An 18,289-nucleotide genomic window follows, 5' to 3' on the forward strand; every position below is an offset into this window, starting at 1 on the left:
GGTTACTTACTAAAGGCAAATTGACTGTGCACTCTGCAAATTCAGTAAACCCAGAGCTTACAAAATGAGCAGAAGCTCTGCTGATTTCCATCATCCAATCATGTGCAAGCAAAATGCTGTTTGTTTTTTTGTTTTTTATTTTCCTTGCATGATTGGGTATTATTTGCAATGTGAAACTTTGCCTTATTTACTAAACTCTAGGGCAACTGTACTTGCAGAGGGCAACTACACTTTACAAAGTGCACAGCCTATTTGTCTTTAGTAAATCAACCCATATTTGTCCTGTTATAGAATGTCAGCGAGACTAAAGATATGGGGAAATCCACAAAAATAGGATATCACCAAGAACACAAACAGAAGGGAAATCCTCCAATGCAGACAACTGTTTGGTGGTGACTGCATTTCCCTTACATTACAGAAATGTCCTCCCACTTCCTGTTGTGTCAGTGGAGAAGGAAGTGCCAGTTATTCTCCCCAATTGGACACAGATGGAATATTGTAACCCTTCCCTACTTTATCCAAAACGAACAAAAAGTTTGGCCTTAAGTCCCGGGTAAACACTATAGCAATGACAGACATCACATGTGATTTGGAGTGCACTGCTCCGAAAACCACATGCGATGTCTGCGCGATGCGAATTCAGCCATACAGATTGTCCCTTTTTGGTTCCACAGCAGAATTGGATCGCATGGTGGTTCACACCAATGAGATCCGATTCATGTCCAAACTTACTGCGATATGGGAACTGACCTAGGGGTGTCATTAACTTTGTATTGACACCCCCAGCGATTTGCATATCGCAGTGTGAACTGCCTGCAATTTAAATGCGATGCGGGAACCCGCAGTGAACCGGGATTCGCAGGGAACCGGCACTTAGATATTTTGGTCATTATTGTAATATTTACCTTGAAGTATGAGCCCCCGTTCACACTGGGGCGACCTGTGAGGCGACCTGGTCGCCTCACAGGTCGCCGTAGGTCACCTGCCATACAGAAGCTGTGGACCCGTTCTAATAGTCGCTCCGACTTAGAAAAAGGGTCCGGAGCTTCTTGGGGCGACCCGGAGCGACCTGCATAGACTTCAATGTTATGAAGTCTGTGCCGGCCGCTCCGAGGTCGCGGGGCGAGCAGCGTGCCGCGACCTGTGTGGTCGCCCGGCAAAGTCAGGTCGCTGCAATGTGAGCGGGGCCTTACTGTGAATGTTCTCATATTTTCAGGTCATGGTATAGCAAGTAGAGGTTACATTTTGCTAAACTTGCCCTGTAATGTTGAAGACATTTCATAAGTGTAGCAATTTTTTTTTGGAAAACAAATCTGCAAAGACAACAATCTCTGTGGAAAAAAATAGTACTGCTCAGGCCAAGAAGAAGTAGATAGACTCCTGAAAGCTTTACCTTAAAATGTGACTTTTAGTGCAAATAAGTATCATGAACGTTACTCCCCTATCTTGTTGCAAATTCGCTAATATAGCTACAATTACCTTCATTGCTTTTCTATCACAGTACCTGCCTATTAAACATCAGATTGGTGGACGATTATGTGATGGGAGTCACTTTAGTTGGCGGGCCTGTGGAACCCAGCTTACCTTAGAGAGGTTGAGAAAGTCCTCTCTCAGCTCCCTAGGCTCCTCTAGTTAATTCCAATCATTGGTGTTATGTTGGTGTTATGTTAATTAAAAGTCATCTATTAGTTGCTAGTGGGAAAGTAGAATACTGTTTGTGTTGGTTGTTCCTTAGATATGTTAATTATATTTCTGTACACAATTTCATCCGCATAGGATAATGTAATCAAGTACCTGACCTGGTGGGGTATATATTCGGTGTGAGTTTGTTCAATAAAGGTTCCAGATCTTATACAAGCTATTCTTGGCTAATTTTGTATGGGGTCGGCCAGAATATCTGATATTTATGTTCAAGACTGAAGGAAGCGGTATTCTGACGGAAGCCCACAAGCACATTGTGGGTCACAGTTCCGATACAGATCATTTACCCAGTACCATTTATAAATGGCAGTGGATAACTAGTCATCGGGTTGCTGTTGCACCCACTAATCACTGTAAAGCACGCCAGCTCTGTACACAGAAACAATGTACCGAGCTGATCCAGCAGCTTGGTACATTGTAATTGCTGTGCTGACCAATCACAGCTAATATATAATGTTGTACACATAGTTGATCCCTACCCTTCCTCTGGGAAGAAGAGGAATCATAATAATTTGTAATCAGGGACTTTATGAATGGATCTGCAGCAGACGTTACAGATCCATTCTTCACTTTCCACTAAAAGTGAGACCATTTTTTAACCCCCCCCCCTTCTCCCCTACCACCCCCCCTACACATCTGATCTGCAGTCTTTCTGTTTGTGTGACCTGTTTATTAACCCCTCACCTCCCTTATCCTGCACATCTGCTCATTACCCCTTCATATTCATCCTGACACTTACACCTCCTTCCTCTGTGTTGACCTAAATCCAGGACCCTGCATTCACTATATCTGTTAAATTACTTGCGCACAGGACTAATACGATATTGTGAAAAAATAATTCATTAAAAGCAGCCCGTCAAAAAGCAAATCATTTACCAAAAATAAAATGAAAAATGTATATATAACCTGTATACATCAAATTGACCGTGCTTATAAACAACCAATGATTACGAAGAAAGGAGATATTTACTGTAAAAGTAGCCAGTGACATCACTGGCGCATGCACTCTGATGGAACAGCCACTCGTGCCGTTACTTCAGAGCCCTGTGCTGTAATTGGCGGCTCTCACGCGCATGCGCGGGAGCGACGTCATCACGGCTCCAGCCAGTCACAAGGCCAGGGTCCGCGAACCTGAAAGCAAGACGGGTGAATTTGGGTAAGGTAAGTGCTATACTAGCACATTACGCCTTTACCTTGCAGGGTAGGAAGAAAAAAATGAATAAGTCCAGTGGTTTATAATCACTTTAAAAAAAAAAAAAAAAATTGCTCACTGCCTCCTTCAAATGTTCAAATTCCTATTTTATTGCTGCTCTAATCTGATTTGGTGCTTAAGGGGGAGCTAAGTTATTCTGCCATGGTCCTACTGTATGTAAGAATGTAACCTCCTTCTCTTGGTCACTGCAAAGGTGGTCTGGGAACTAATGGACTTTAAGTGTGCATAGAGCAGTGCACATGAACACAACTAATGTGCACTGCCCATTTCAAACAAAGGGACTCAAGGGGGAAAAAGAGATTTGGAAGGTCATGGAGGATTTTACAAGGAGGAGGAAAAACAAAGTAATAAATTATTTTGTGAAAAATAGGTACAGAAACAATAAAGGGATTGTAAGAGCAGAAGGTCTTTTTTTTTTATCCTAATTCATTCTTTGCATTCAAGAATAAAAATGAATGGGTTTTGGCACTGCTCTAAAACTGATGGTTGGTATTCCCACAACTGTGCTTCAGTTAGTACATAGTAAAAATATTCTATGCATTAATATAAAAAAAAAAAAACCTTCTGTGTGCAGCAGCCCCCCTCTGCCCTCCTAATACTTACCTGAGCCCCATCTCTATCCAGTGATGTTCCAGGAGTTTCTCATCTGCCCGGGACTCCCCTCCTCATTGGCTGAGACAGCGTGATTGGCTCCCACTGCTGTCAATCAAAGTCAGTCAGCCAGTCAGGAGAGAGAGTGTGAGCGCAGCGATCGCGGGCAGAATCACCGCGATTCTGCCCGCGATCCGGAAATCATTGCAAATTGCGGGACGCCTGTGCGTTGCCCGTTTTTTGCAATAGCACCCCAAACGCTGTGCGATGTTGCCGCCATTTCAGCCTGCCGAATCGCAGTAACATCGCGCAAACATCGCATGACGCCCAAAAAAGGTACAAGAGCTTCTTTGGGGCGTCATGCATTGTTTGCTTGATGTTACCTCGATTTGGCAGGTGGAAATCGCAGCAACATCGCACAGCATTTGGGGTGCTATTGCAAATCACGGGCAACGCACAGGCGTCCCGCCATTTGCAATGATTTCTGGATCACGGCAGAATCGCAGTGATTCTGCCTGCGATCGCTACGCTCACATGTGAATGTAGCCTAAAATTCACCGGTCACCAGAGACTGCCATCAGTACCGCCGTGCACCATCGCCCGTCACCTGTCACCCCATCAATCACCGTCACCTGTCACCCCATCAGTCATCGTCACCTGTCACCCCATCAGTCACCGTCATCTGTCACCCTATCAATCATCGTCACTTGACACCCCATCAGTGATCGTCACTTGTCACCCCATCAATCATCGTCACATGTCACCCGGTCAGTGATTGTCATCTGTCACCCCATCAATCATCGTCACTTGTCACCTCATCAATCATCGTCACCTGTCACCTCATCAATCATCATCACCTGTCACCCCATCAGTCATCATCACCTGTCACCCCATCAGTCATCGTCACCTTTCACCCCATCAGTCATCGTCACCTGTCACCCCATCAGTCATCGTCACCTGTCACCCCATCAGTCATCGTCACCTGTTTGCCATATACATGCAATCACTTACTGACCGCCTAACGACTATATGCGTCGGCCATTAAAAGCTAAATACTGGGGTTATGGCAGCAGATAGCCCCCATAACCCCGGTATTTTTTGAAACGGCGGGCGGTCAGCTTTCAGATAAGGGTGGTCCCAGTGGCGGATTCGCCGCGGAATTACCCTTACGGTGCAGGGGAAGAGGTGCCCCCCCCCCCTCCTGCCGCGTCCCAGACGTTTTCCCAGCTTACCGGACCCGCCGGCAGCGGGGAAAACTATCCGGTCCCGGATCCTCAGAGACAGGAAGTCGAGTGAGGGCAAGATGGCCCTCACTCAACTCTATGGTCTTGGAGGACCGGAGCTACGTCAAAAGACGTTGCCTAGCAACCGGTTTAAAGGGCCGCTTTTTTTTTTGCTTTTTTTTTTTTCCTCTTTCAACAATTTTTTTTTTTTTTTTCTTTTTTAGTGTAGTTGTGAGGTGTGAGGTCTTTTTGACCCCAGATCTCACAATAAAGAGGACCTGTCATGCCTATTTCTATTACAAGGGATGTTTACATTCCTTGTAATAGGAATAAAAATGATCAAAACATTTTTTTTTTTTTTAAACTGTGTAAAAATAAGAAAATAATAAATAAAATAAATAGGAAAAAAAAAAAAAAATGAAAGCGCCCTGTCCCCGTTAGCTCGCGCGCAGAAGCAAACGCAAGTCCCGCCCACATATGTAAACGGTGTTCAAACCATACATGTGAGGTATCGCCGCGATCGTTAGAGCGAGAGCAATAATTTGAGCCCTAGACCTCCTCTGTAACTCTAAGCTAGTAACCTGCAGAAATTTTTAAAATGTTGCCTATGGGGATTTTTAAGTACCAATGTTTGGCGCCATTCTGTGAGCATGCGCAATTTTGAAGCATGACATGTTGGGTATCTAATTACTCGGCGTAACATTATCTTTCACATTATGGAAAAAAATTTTTCTAAATTTACTGTTTTCTTATTTTTTAGATCAAAAAAGTGATTTTTTTTCAAAAAAATCGCATTTGGAAGACTGCTGCGCAAATATGGTGTGATAAAAAATATTGCAACGATCTCCATTTTATTCTCTAGGGTCTCTGCTAAAAAAAAATATATAATGTTTGGGGGTTCCAAGTAGTTTTCTAGCAAAAAAAATGATTTTAGCTTGTAAACACCAAGTGTCAAAAATAGGCCCAGTCTTAAAGTGGATAAATGGACAACTTTGTGTAAAGCGCTACTTGGATGTTAGGCCTATGTATGTGGCCAGGCTGTGAAAAAGTGTTACACATGTGGTATCGCCATACTCAGGAGGAATAGCAGAATGTATTTTGGGGTGCAATTTTTGGTATGTACATGCTATGTGTTAGAAATATTGCATAAATGGACAGCTTTGTGTAAAAAAAATGTGTTTTCATTTTCTTTCCACATTTTCCAAAAACTTGTGGAAAAAAATGACATATTCAAAAGACTCATTATGCCTCAAAAATTATACGTTGGGCTGTTTGCTTTCCAAAATGGGGTCATTTTATGGGGGTTTCCATTGTCCTGGTGCTCCAGGGCCTTCAAAAGTACGATAGGTTGTCAGGAAATTATATGTGTAATTTGTGCTCCTAGAATACCGGACGGTGCTGGTTGGATGTTAGGCCTCTGTATGTGGCCAGGCTGTGAAAAAGTCTCACACATGTGGTATCGCCATACTCAGAAGGAGTAGTAGAATGTGTTTTGGGGTGTAGTTGCAAGTATACATGTGCTGTGTGAGAGAAATAACCTGTTAATACGGCAATTTGTAAAAAAAAAAAAAAAAATCTTCATTTTGCAAAGCATTGTGGGAAAAAATTACAACTTCAAAAAATTCACCATGCCCCTTATTAAATACCTTGGAATGTCTACTTTCCAAAAAGGGGTCATTTGGGGGGTATTTGTACTTTCCTGACTTTTTAGTGTCTCAAGAAATGAGATAGGCCTTCAGTACATCAGGTGTGATCAATTTTCAATGATACCCACCATAGCTTGTGGACTCTATAACTTTCACAAAGACCAAATAATATACACTTACTTGGGTTATTTTTACCAAAGATAAGTAGCAGTATAAATTTTGGCCAAAATTTGTGAAGAAAAATTACTAATTTGCAAAATTTTATGACAGAAACAAAGAAAAATGCGTTTTTTCACAATATTTTCAGTCTTTTTTTATTTATAGCACAAAAAATAAAAAACCCAGTAGTGATTAAATACCATCAAAAGAAAGCTCTATTTGTGTGAAAAAAGGACACAATTTTTGAATGGGTACAGTGTTGCATGACTGAGTAATTCTCAGTCAAAGTGTGAGAGCGCTGAAAGCTGAAAATCGGTCTGGGCAGGAAGGGGGTGAAAGTGCACTGTAGGTAAGTGGTTAAATAGTGGGTGTGAATGGAGAATAACAATATTGTTTAGTGTCATTTTAAAATAGTTTAGTGGGCACCGGGTGGAACAACAGTGCCCACCAGGGGAAGCAGTATTCCAAAATACTCAGAAGTGCTGAACGCTAAATTTTCCAGCTCTTAAAGTTCCTTTAAAGACAGCAGAGAATCCATTTACAGTCAACTTCTTTTACAGGATTTTTTTTTTTTTTTTTTTTGTGACAAAGAGACTTTAAAGAAAACCATACAAAATAAATGCCACCCCAAGGCTCACAAAAATCCATAAGTTTCTTATAATACCAAAATCCAAATCTGAGGTTTAAAAAAGTTATTTTATTAGAGGAAGGTCTAATCCTAAAAGGCTGCAAAAACTATTAAGTATTTTCAGTGGTTGCTATTTCAGTAAAATGCTTGTGGCCTGTAGCTTCTTGCTTAAAATAATATTATTTTATGTAGCTAAATGTACAAGCGACAGTGTCTGTGTGTCTATTTTAGAAAGAGAGGAGATGATGTTTTGGCATATGCACATTTCCACTAGCTAGAGTCAATCTTTAACTAACGCCCCTTCAATAGCAAGTATTGCCTACGGGCAAATATGCACTTTCCAGCAAAATGACTGCAAACAGCTTTTAAAGGATGTGATATTTTACTCGTGGACACACTGAATGGATACTTATATTCGCGGCCCTCCGGTATATACAGCTGACATAGTTCTGCTGTATCTTCTTACTTGCTACTCTGCAGTGGTGTTTATATTGTTATTAATGATACAATAGTGTCTGTGTTGTATTAGATAACAGTTGGTAACTCGAAAATGTTCACTGTCAAGAACAGCACTTTTTGCAATATAACTCTAAAATTGGTTTAATGGGAATGATGGGTTTCAGCACCAACGTTGTGTGTACAGTATAAAATTGCTATCTCAGTTTCTTGCTAGAGAGAAAACGTAAATCAGATGTGAGTGAAAAAATATTTTTTACAACATTTGCAAGTTAGCAAGGTCAAGGTGACATGTTATAAGTAGCACTGCCATCGCTTGACACTTGCTTGCAAAATCTATTCATTGTGTGTTCATTTTAGACTGTAGCTTTGGCAGGTGGGGTGTCCAAAGGCATATTTTTTCAAAATGAACCTATGCTGTGCCTATGCAGGGCAAAGTAACAGGTCCACTTTAATTATATAAAATACACAGAGGGCACTACCATCGCTTAGCACTTTCTTGCAAAATCTATTGATTGTGTGTTCATTTTAGACTGTTGCTTTGGCAGGTGGGGTGTTCAAAGGCATTTTTCTCAAAATGAACCTATGCTGTGCCTACTATGTAGGGCAAAGTAACAGGTCCACTTTAATTATATAAAACACACAGAGGGTGCACCAACCTAGCGCATTATCCCGAGACAAATCATTTATTCGATAAAAGCACGGAAAGTAATGTACTCACAAAAACAGCAAGAAATTGTGCATTATGGATCACTGTACATTCCATCCAATGTATCAATACGTATGGGTGTAACAGTCACTGAGGGCTGATGCGTTTCGAGGAATTCCTCTTCTTCAAAGCCACATGAGAAGACCACCCATACCCTTCTTATATAATGGATAACAAGAGGTAGTTTCAAATATGGGCATTACCATCCCACCCCACTTGGGCGGGGTGTCTGTCGTTAACAACAGCAACAACCAACAACCCCCAAAAAAAAAAATTTAATGTATACACATATACCCAATCATGGCATAGACATATATTATTGTGTGTGTGCGTGCATGTACAGACTCCCAACTATGCACATCAGTACATATAGAAACACACATATACTAAGTCCACTACATGCTCATTAAGCCCCGGTTCACACTTATGCGATGCGGGAAGGCTGCGAATTCGCAGCCTGTTCCCACATCGCAAAGCACCCCCGGCTGTTCACACTGCCATATGCGATACGCTGGGGGTGTCAATGTAATCTTAACGACACCCCCAGTTTGATCGCATATCGCAGTGCGATCCGATCCTGATGTGGCTGCGTGTTTGCTGCTGGTGCGGTGCGAATTTAGCCATACAAAGTGTATGGCTAAACTCGCACCGCACAGCCGATCGCATGTAATGAAGGAGCAGTGCGCTCCGACATTACATGCGAATGCCACAGCCGCACAAATGTGAACCGGCTCTTAACAGGTCCACTTTAATGGCAGCCCAACAAACTGTATATACTGGGGGTTTATTTTCTAAAGATAATTAGAAAAAAAAACATTTTGGGAGTGGGTAACAAAGATGAAAAAAAATCGCACTGTATGTGCTTTTAAGGTACCTTTAAAGTCCTCTATCTAGTTTGTTAGAAACAATTTTTGTATATAAAGACAATTAGACTGTAAACGCTACAAGTGCAGTTGTTCAAGAGCTTACTAAATGAGGGGAAGCTCTTCTGACTACCAAAACACCACAAAGGAAACAGCACCTACCAAGACTGCCAATTCAAAATTAAGTTTATTGGACATTCACATTAAAGGGAAATAAATTTGTGGCATAGGCAAGACCCACCCCCCCCACCACTACCACCACCACCGACCAGGCCACCCCAAGGCCCCTCCTAATACCCGATACCCACCCCTACCCCTCTATCCCCCTCCCCTACCCAGCTAAAAAAAAACGTACTCCCTCCTCGATTTAATGGGGTTCATTTTGTATTGGAGCTCTCAAAATACCATTAGCCTGTGCACAAAGAACCCATATGATGCAAGAATAACATGTACAAAATATGGATGTAACTGCTCGGTCCCCTAGTAGTGCAATCTGCTGAACCTGCTGTGTCCTGCCAACTATGCAACAATACTGCACATATGTGTTTGAAGCGGCTGATGGACTAAAATACAGGCAAAGGTGCTATTCAGGGAGACTTATGCAGCAGGGGTGACTGGGAATGTATAGGTGAGTGTCAATACAGGCATTGACATCCTGAGATGTACATATTTCCCACTAGGAGTATAGGAGTAGTGTCCCCTGATATGCCCTCTCTTGACCAGGCACCTTATAAACCATACTATCCAATGGTTAATGAGGCCTCATGTCTCTTGTCTCCGCTCCTACACAGTCCTATTGCATCCAGCCTGCCATGCAAATATAGTTTGTGCTACTATAGCACTTAGCAGCTGATTGACCTCAACCAGGTGTAGGTGCTCATACGAGATCAGGAATTGGTCGGCTATCTGTAAGTGTACTGTATATTCACCTGGAGATGGTCGTCTCATGTGGTAATATGTATGCTGTTCAAAAGATACTGCAATATTCCAGTGTAGGAGATGATACTGTGCTAGCCAAGACCGACCCTCTGGTCAATAAGGGGTGATAGTCTCTAGCCGTTCACGATATCTGGCAGATGCTGTATCCGCCTCCTCTCCAACCCATATAGGGGGTCTAGAGTGTCAATGCTGCTCCTCCTTCATAGATACAGTACAATGAGGGAGAGTTGTCTTTCAAGAGTAGGAAGTGTATTTCTGGCACAATCACCAGTGACATAAGACTGAAAAAAAAAGGAAAAATAATGTATCCACCCTATCTAAAAACTAGTAAGCTGCAAAATATAACATGTTTGATACTCTTTAGGTTTTGCTTTTAAAGGAGAAGTAGGGCTAAATCTATTTTGGCCCTACTTCTCCTGCACACCTGCAACCCGTTTTCAGGCAAAGTCCACTGTAGGCTGATATCACCCAGGGAGTCCAGGCTTTGGATCAATCCTGACTAATTTCGGGATCTGCCCAAGATGCTTGGACTGGTAGCTGGCTCAGCCTCTCAGGGAGCCGCTAGGAGAGTCAGCCAGCCACTCCCACCCCCTCCACAGTGTGGCAATCCAGTGAGCGCTGGAGGGGCAGAGCAGAGATCCAGTGACTGACACTGCTCACTGAAGACTGAGAACTGAGTGATCAGCAGACTTTGATCACTCAGTTCTCAGTCTTGGAGGCAGCAGGGGACAGATGCAGCATCAGACCAATCTTGCATCCACCTAGGTGAGTGTGTATGCTTGTTTTTTTAAATTCCCATACATTAGGAAGATAAATTGTGGGTTGGGGGGGGGGTAACTTTTCATTGTATTATTAAGTTTTGGACTAAGACTGTGTAAAACAGCAGGAGGGTTTTATAGTAGTCTATAATTATATCCAGAATTGTACTGAGGGCAAGTGTAAATTTCTTGTGGTGACTCCTCTCAAAGGAACTTATTGCCTTGCCAAATAAAAAGAAACCTATTATTTTCCTATGTAGGGCAAAGTAAAGGGTTAACCTAGAATCTCCATTTCCTCAGCAGTTCATACTCACCTTTTCTTTGTCTTCAATGTCTTGTCACTCTGGGAGCAAAGTGAAATACCTGACACTTTTGGATATGGGTAAGTAATTTACTCACTCTCCCACTCTCATGTGAAAGCTCTGGTGCTTCATGATTGGCCCAGCACTGTCACATGGGGTCAGGGAAGGAGTACATAAGTCCTGTGTAAGCTTTGATAACCCTGTTTGGGCTTATACAGGGTTTTCTTTCTCCCATGCCAATTACTGATACTGAACAGAGGTGAATCTCAGTGCACCATTTACTTTGTTTTGAATGGGCAAAGGAAAAGTTCACTTAGAGTGTAAAGGGGAAGGGATAGAGTTTAGTTTTAGGCTAAGGATAAGAGTTAGTATTAGATGATATTTGGAGCAGTTGTTGAGAATAAAAGTCACTTTTGTTTTTGGTACCAAAAGACCTGGGTCATAGGATCCTAACATCAAAATGTGTCATCTCTCCCCAAGAGAATGTGCACCACCTCACAGATGGCTGGCAGCTAAGGATAACCATACACAGTAGCTAGATGCAGGGTATTTTTAGAAACTGGCTTCTTTACCCTCTCCTAATTGAGAATTACAAATCCAGATTTTCAATTTTTCCTTTAAAAAGGTATAAAAAGATTAACAAAAGTGTGCAACAAAACCTACCTTTAAGGAGGGGTGGGCTCCCTCCAGACACCTCTCCCTAAATCTCTCCAATTGCCGTATATGTGCTCCAATTCAGGAGACTCTCAAAATTAGAGAGTTAGGACCGTAGTAAACTGGGGTGCCTTGATGTGGCCACTGCAGCTTAAATATATGTTTGCAAATGTGTGCAACTAAACCCCTTGTTTTTAATGAGAACTGTTAGACGGGTCCATTTGGTTTTGCTACAGGCTAGCTCGTAAGTGGGCTGGGAACTTTGTTTGTTTTTGATGTGTGTTGCCCTTCCATGTGCTCCATGCTGCAAAGGCTAGTGCGGGCATGCGGGATACCCTCAACTGCCATTGTGCCCTTGCTGTGTGTCCCATGCGTCCCTATTCCTTTAAGGAGAGGTGAGCTCTTTCCAGGCACAACTGTCCTTAATCTTTGCAACTGCTTTATATAGCATGTGCTCCAATTTGAGAAACTCTCAAAATTAGAAACTTAAGACCACAGTAAACTGAGGTGCCTTGACGTGGCATATCTTTGCAAATGTGTGTGACTAAGCCCCTTGTTTTTAATGCGAACTGTTATCCCGGCCATAGACAATTTGAATCTTGGTTGGTTCATCAGGAACCGATTCGAACCGTGTATGGGCAGGCTGAATGTACCAAGTTAATCGATCGATCAACTTGGGTACAATCAGCCTGCCGGATTTTACTTGTGATTATCACTAGCAGCTTGTATAGCCACTAGCAATAATCACTGTCTTTCGCCGGCAGGGACAGAAGAAATTCTCACAGTGCATTGGCTGGTTCAATAGAAACAAGCCAACATTTGGCCCTTGTGTACTACAGCCGGTTTGACAGAAGTCGGTCATTCGGTCTGCTTCTGTCAAAGGAGCATGCCGGAAAAAGGTCTGCAAATCGGCTTCTGATCAGCGCTCTCAGCCAATGGCTGAAAGCGCTGACCAGAGAGTTCTGGTGGGGGGGGCCCTCTTCCTATCAGAACAGAATAGAACAGCAGGGAAGATCGTTTTACTAACATCCAAAGTTAGTACAGTGGCTCCGACCTGAGCTGTCAGTTTTTTTTTTTCATTCAGCCCACTGGGTTGAACGAAAGAAAACTAGTAGTGTGTACAAGGCTTTAGACAGGGTTTTGTTGCAGGTTACCTGGTAAGTGAGCTGGACATTTTTTTTTTTTTTGATAAAAGCATTAACAAAACCAAAAGCGTGTGAGCAAAGAAACAAACATAAATTATCAGATAGGATAATCACATTAAGGTAACTATTGTACAATGTTCATAAAGGCATTATCTATTAAGTAACAGATGTAATCCCAAAAAGAAGAGAAAGAGGTAGACAAATAGAAATTATATATAGGGCTTTACCAGCAAAATGACAACATTCACACCAAACAATTCTGTGAACAGTGGTTGAAATTTATTGATAAAACTGTTGAAACATAGTTACATAGTTAGTCAGGTTGAAAAAAGACACAAGTCCATCTGGTTCAACCAACAAAAATAAAACAAACAGTATTGAAAACCCAAACATACAATCCCATATACACAATCCTATACCCGCAGTTGATCCAGAGGAAGTAAAAAACCCCAACAAAGCATGATCCTATTATCTACAGCAGGGGAAAAAAAATCCTTCCTGATCCCCCGAGAGGCAATCGGATATTCCCTGGATCAACTTTACCTAAAAAAAAATGTTAGTACCCACTTATATTTAGTACACCCAGGAAAGAATCCAGGCCTTTTTTAAAGCAATCTAGTGAGCTAGCCAGGACTACCTCTGGAGGGTTCTATTCCACAATTTCACAGCTCTTACGGTGAAGAAACCATTTCGTATTTGTAGACAAAATCTGTTTTCCTCTAGATGTAAAGAATCCCCCCTTGTTCTCTGTGTTGACCTTAAAGTGAACAACTCAACACCAAGTTCACTATATGGACCCCTTAAGTATTTATACATCTTGATCATATCCCCCCTAAATCTCCTCTTCTCAAGAGAGAATAAATTCAGTTCCTCTAATCTTTTCTCATAGCTGAGCTCCTCCATGCCTCTTATCAGTTTGGTTGCCCTTCTCTGCACTTTCTCCAGTTCCCCGATATCCTTTTTAAGAACTGGTGCCCAAAACTGAACTGCATAATCCAGATGAGGTCTTACTAATGATTTGTACAGGGGCAGAATGATACCTCTCTCTCTCTGGAGTCCATGCCTCTTTTAATACAAGAAAGGACTTTGCTTGCTTTGGAAACTGCAGCTTGGCATTGCATGCTATTATTAGGCTTATGATCTGCCACCAAACACCAAAAAAAAAAACCTGTAAATTCTTTCAGCTTTTAGATATACAGTAAACCCCCCTCCATTGCGGGGGTTACGTTCCGGACCCAGCCGTGAAAAGTGAAAATCCGCAAAATAGAAAAACCCTATTAAAATGCATTGTAGGCATGTTTTTTTTACTGTCACTGTACGTGTAAAAGCATTTTAAGGTCTTTAAACACACTTTTAAAACAATAGAAACTCATTTAAACACATAAAAGATACTGAGAGACATAGCAAGAGCTATGGAAAACACAAAAATATTTAATTTTTAATGATTTATATAGTAAAATAACATTACAAAAAAAACTGCAATATACCGGGACCGCAAAAACTGAACCGCGATGGAGCGGGGGTTGTACTGCTCATTGTGCCAAAGAAGTCTTCAAAGGTATTATAGTTAGGTTCTGAACCATAACATTTACCTAGGTGGGTTCTAATCAGCTATCTGCACATGTAGGCATAATACTTCTGCAGTCCAGTCTATTTGAGGACCTGCTTTCAATTCCAAGCCTTTCTTTTTCTTTTATTACCTGCAGAAAATCATCATTAGGGAAATCACTTGAATCTAGTTGTTTCTTTTTTTTTTCCTTTTTGGATAAATTAGATTGTGTCACTTGTCAGATATGCAAATGCCATATAGCTTTTGTTTATTTAAAGGCAGACCCAAACATATACTACATAAGGCCCCGTTCACACTGGGGCGATCCGACTTGGGGGGGCGACCTCCGAGGTCGCGGTGCGAGCAGCGCGCCGCGACCTCGGAGCGGCCGCCACGGACTTCATAACATTGAAGTCTATAGCGGTCGCCTCCGGGTCGCCCCAAAGAAGCTCCGGACCCTTTTTCTAAGTCGGAGCGACTTGTGTCGCTCCTATTAGAACGGGTCCGCAGCTTCCCTATGGAAGGGACCTACGGCGACCTGTGAGGCGACCAGGTCGCCTCACAGGTCGCCTTAGTGTGAACGGGGACTTAATGTCCCACCTACCAGACATTCGTTGTAGATAAAATTATGTGTCTCTCCAGTTCAGGAACAGCTTTCTTACTCTATAATGATTTTAGTACGATCCTGCTTTTTTGTATATTTCATCCCTATATATTTCCCAGCAAAGATGATAAATGTAAAAAATTATGCATTCAATATTAAGTTATGGGCACAGGCATGCGGTGGGATGAGCAGCAACTTTGTAAATTCCCCAAAAAAGGTCATTATGTTGTGTAAAACATTTGTCTCTGTGTATTTTTCCCCCCAGCAAACCATGTGGCTAACATCATAGTAATATTCAGGAGGACATAATATTGTTTTTAATTCTAAGTGGTCCATCCGAAACGTAAAGCAAACCCCGATAACAAGCTTTTCATTTTGCATACTTATTGCTTTAATCTCTGTGCTGTATGTGACACAGTAAGGCCAAGCAATTACCTCCAGCTACCATTGGCCTCTGCACACACCGCAATAAATGCTCTAACAAATTATTACAGCTGTTTTACATCAATGAACAAGGTGTTTCTAATATTTTATATTCAAAATAACTCAGGTGGAAGTAAGCGGTGAATGTGATAGTTGTGGTGATATTTACAGTTTGACATCATAAATTCAATGATAGAAATAACACGATTTCTGGAGGAAAAATGTGTTTTATTTGACTCCCATTCATCCATGCCTGTGTAAAGGAAGGATTTATGATGGCAAAGACACCAGCTAGAACCGGGGCCTCTAGCACCTTATTAAAATTTTATATTTTGGAAAGGAAAGACGGAGGCACGGAGCTATAGGTGTGTTTATTTACCTCTTCCATAGACATTTCTGTGTACAATCCAAAGAATGTCACAATTTATAAAATGATTATAAACCGCCATAGGCATTACTTTATTTCATAATTGCACCATATGTTTTCACTTTACGGTTTAGAAGAATCTTTAAAGTTTGCAGATTAACACCTTCGAGACACAAAGGATTTGATGTATCGTACTGTTGTTCAGAGACAAGGTTTGTAGTTTCAGAATGGCTGGACAAAAAAAATTGCCAACACCATTGTAGTCCTTCTTGTATCAAAGACAATACCCCCTGTACCCCCCTTCTTCACCCATTACTCCCAACCCTCCTAACTGCCTTATGTCCAAGACCCTTATACCAATTATTCCTGGGGGCAAACACACCTAAAACGTAATCTCCCTAAGCCCATCATGCATCTAACATCCCACCCCCATGACTCCTCTATCTAGTACTCCCAGCCCTTATAGCCTTCCAGTGTACAATGTGCCTATCCCTATCATTTCTGGCATCAAAAGTTCCCAACACAAAATCTCTTTTTGCCCATCATGCCTCTAAGATCCCTCCCCTAGTTAGTTCTCACCAATTCAGTACTTTCAACCTTCATATGTCCAGTGACCTTATCCCCATAATTATTGGAAACAAACAATCGCAACAGATAATCTCCCCAAATCAGTCATGCATATAATTCCCCGCTCCCCTTCCTTCCTCAATCCAGTACTACCAAGCCCTCATAACACCAGTACTCCAAAGTCCTCACCGCCATAATTTATGGTGTCCCACTCCCTAACACAACATCCCCACAAGAATAATGTGTCCATACCATAATTCCCAACAATAAGTCTATTGTTTCCAAACAATACCATCCCCCCTCATTCACTACCACATTGACCTTCGTGTCCAACACGTCACCCCATATACAGGATATAACAAATTGAAAAGGATTAAATTGAATCCTTTTCAATTTGTTTTTTCTGATATAGGGATGGAGACGCTGGGCATATCTGCCGGTGTCTCACTTAAAGTCCCACATAGCCCGGTGTCTATGTAACCAGGGATGGAGGCACCTCGCCTACAGGCTGGTGCTTCATTTAAAGTCCCACCGTGCGATTTTCGTGCGTTTTTGGTGGATGCAGTCTAATTTGACCCCAGTTTTTTCATATACAGGGATGGAGACCACAGCATGACCTACTTGTCTCATATAAAGTCCCAAATATTTTATAAAATTAGGGATGGAGGCACTGAGCTATACAGGCAAATTGCCTCATATAAAGTCCCAATCTGTGTTTTACACTGCATCCGCCAAGGGATTGGAGGTGTATGCTTCTCAGCTGGTCGTTTTCAGTTTGTACCATCTTAAGAACATTGCTATTAGAGCATTGAGATACTATACCAGTCGTGGATGGAGGTGGGTTGGGGGAAGTTTGGGCTGCTCCCTCCCACCTGCCTCCTATCCACCCATTAGCAGCCATGTGCTCCCAGAGTGGAGACACTCAAATTTAAAAGTGTTAGGGACTGCAGATAAAACAGGGTGCCGTGTCGTGGCTCTGCAGCTTACACATGCGTTTGCAAATGCATGTCAACTAATCCCCTGTTCTTTATTTATATCGAGACAGGTCTACTTGGTTGGTGGCAGACTGGAGGGTGAGTACATCAGACTGGGGGCTGGCTGGCTTCCATGCATCTCTTTTAATCCTTTTCAATTTGTTTTTTCCGATATAGGGATGGAGACGCTGGGCATACCTGCCGGTGTCTCACCTAAAGTCCCACATAGCCCACATTGTCTACATATACAGGATATATAACATTTCCACCTTCATAATAATGCCATTCAGATTTTACCGCAGACACAAGAGACAAGGCTCATTTATGACTTACAGGGGGTTATTTACAAAAGCTGGAAAGTGCAAAATATTGTGTAACTCTGCATAGAAACCAATCAGCATCCAGGTTTTATTACCAAAACTTAATTGAATAAGCTAAAGTTAGAAGCTTATATGATATCATGCACAGCTGCACCAGATAGTGAGTGCACCAGTTTGAGTAAATCTCCCCCTATGTGACATAAGTCAATGGTGCAAATGATGTTGTTATAAAATATATGTAGATGATAACATCTTTGAATCTACAGAATCATTTACTAGAATATTACCTTGCATTAGCTTGTTTATAGCTTGAAGCTGTGGTTTAAGAAAATAACACTTTCTAAGTGGCAGAGAACACCTTATGATCACTTAGTGGCATGGTCCTAGGTTCATCGTCTCAGGCTGGCCTACTGTGCTGCAGCAACACCCAGATGATATCCAGAAATACCAGCCAATGGGGTTGTTTTGGTTAAGTTCTCACGATTTTAAATGGTGCAA

Source organism: Pelophylax lessonae (genome assembly GCF_965119305.1).
Source record: "Pelophylax lessonae genome assembly, chromosome: 8".
NCBI lineage: Eukaryota > Metazoa > Chordata > Amphibia > Anura > Ranidae > Pelophylax > Pelophylax lessonae.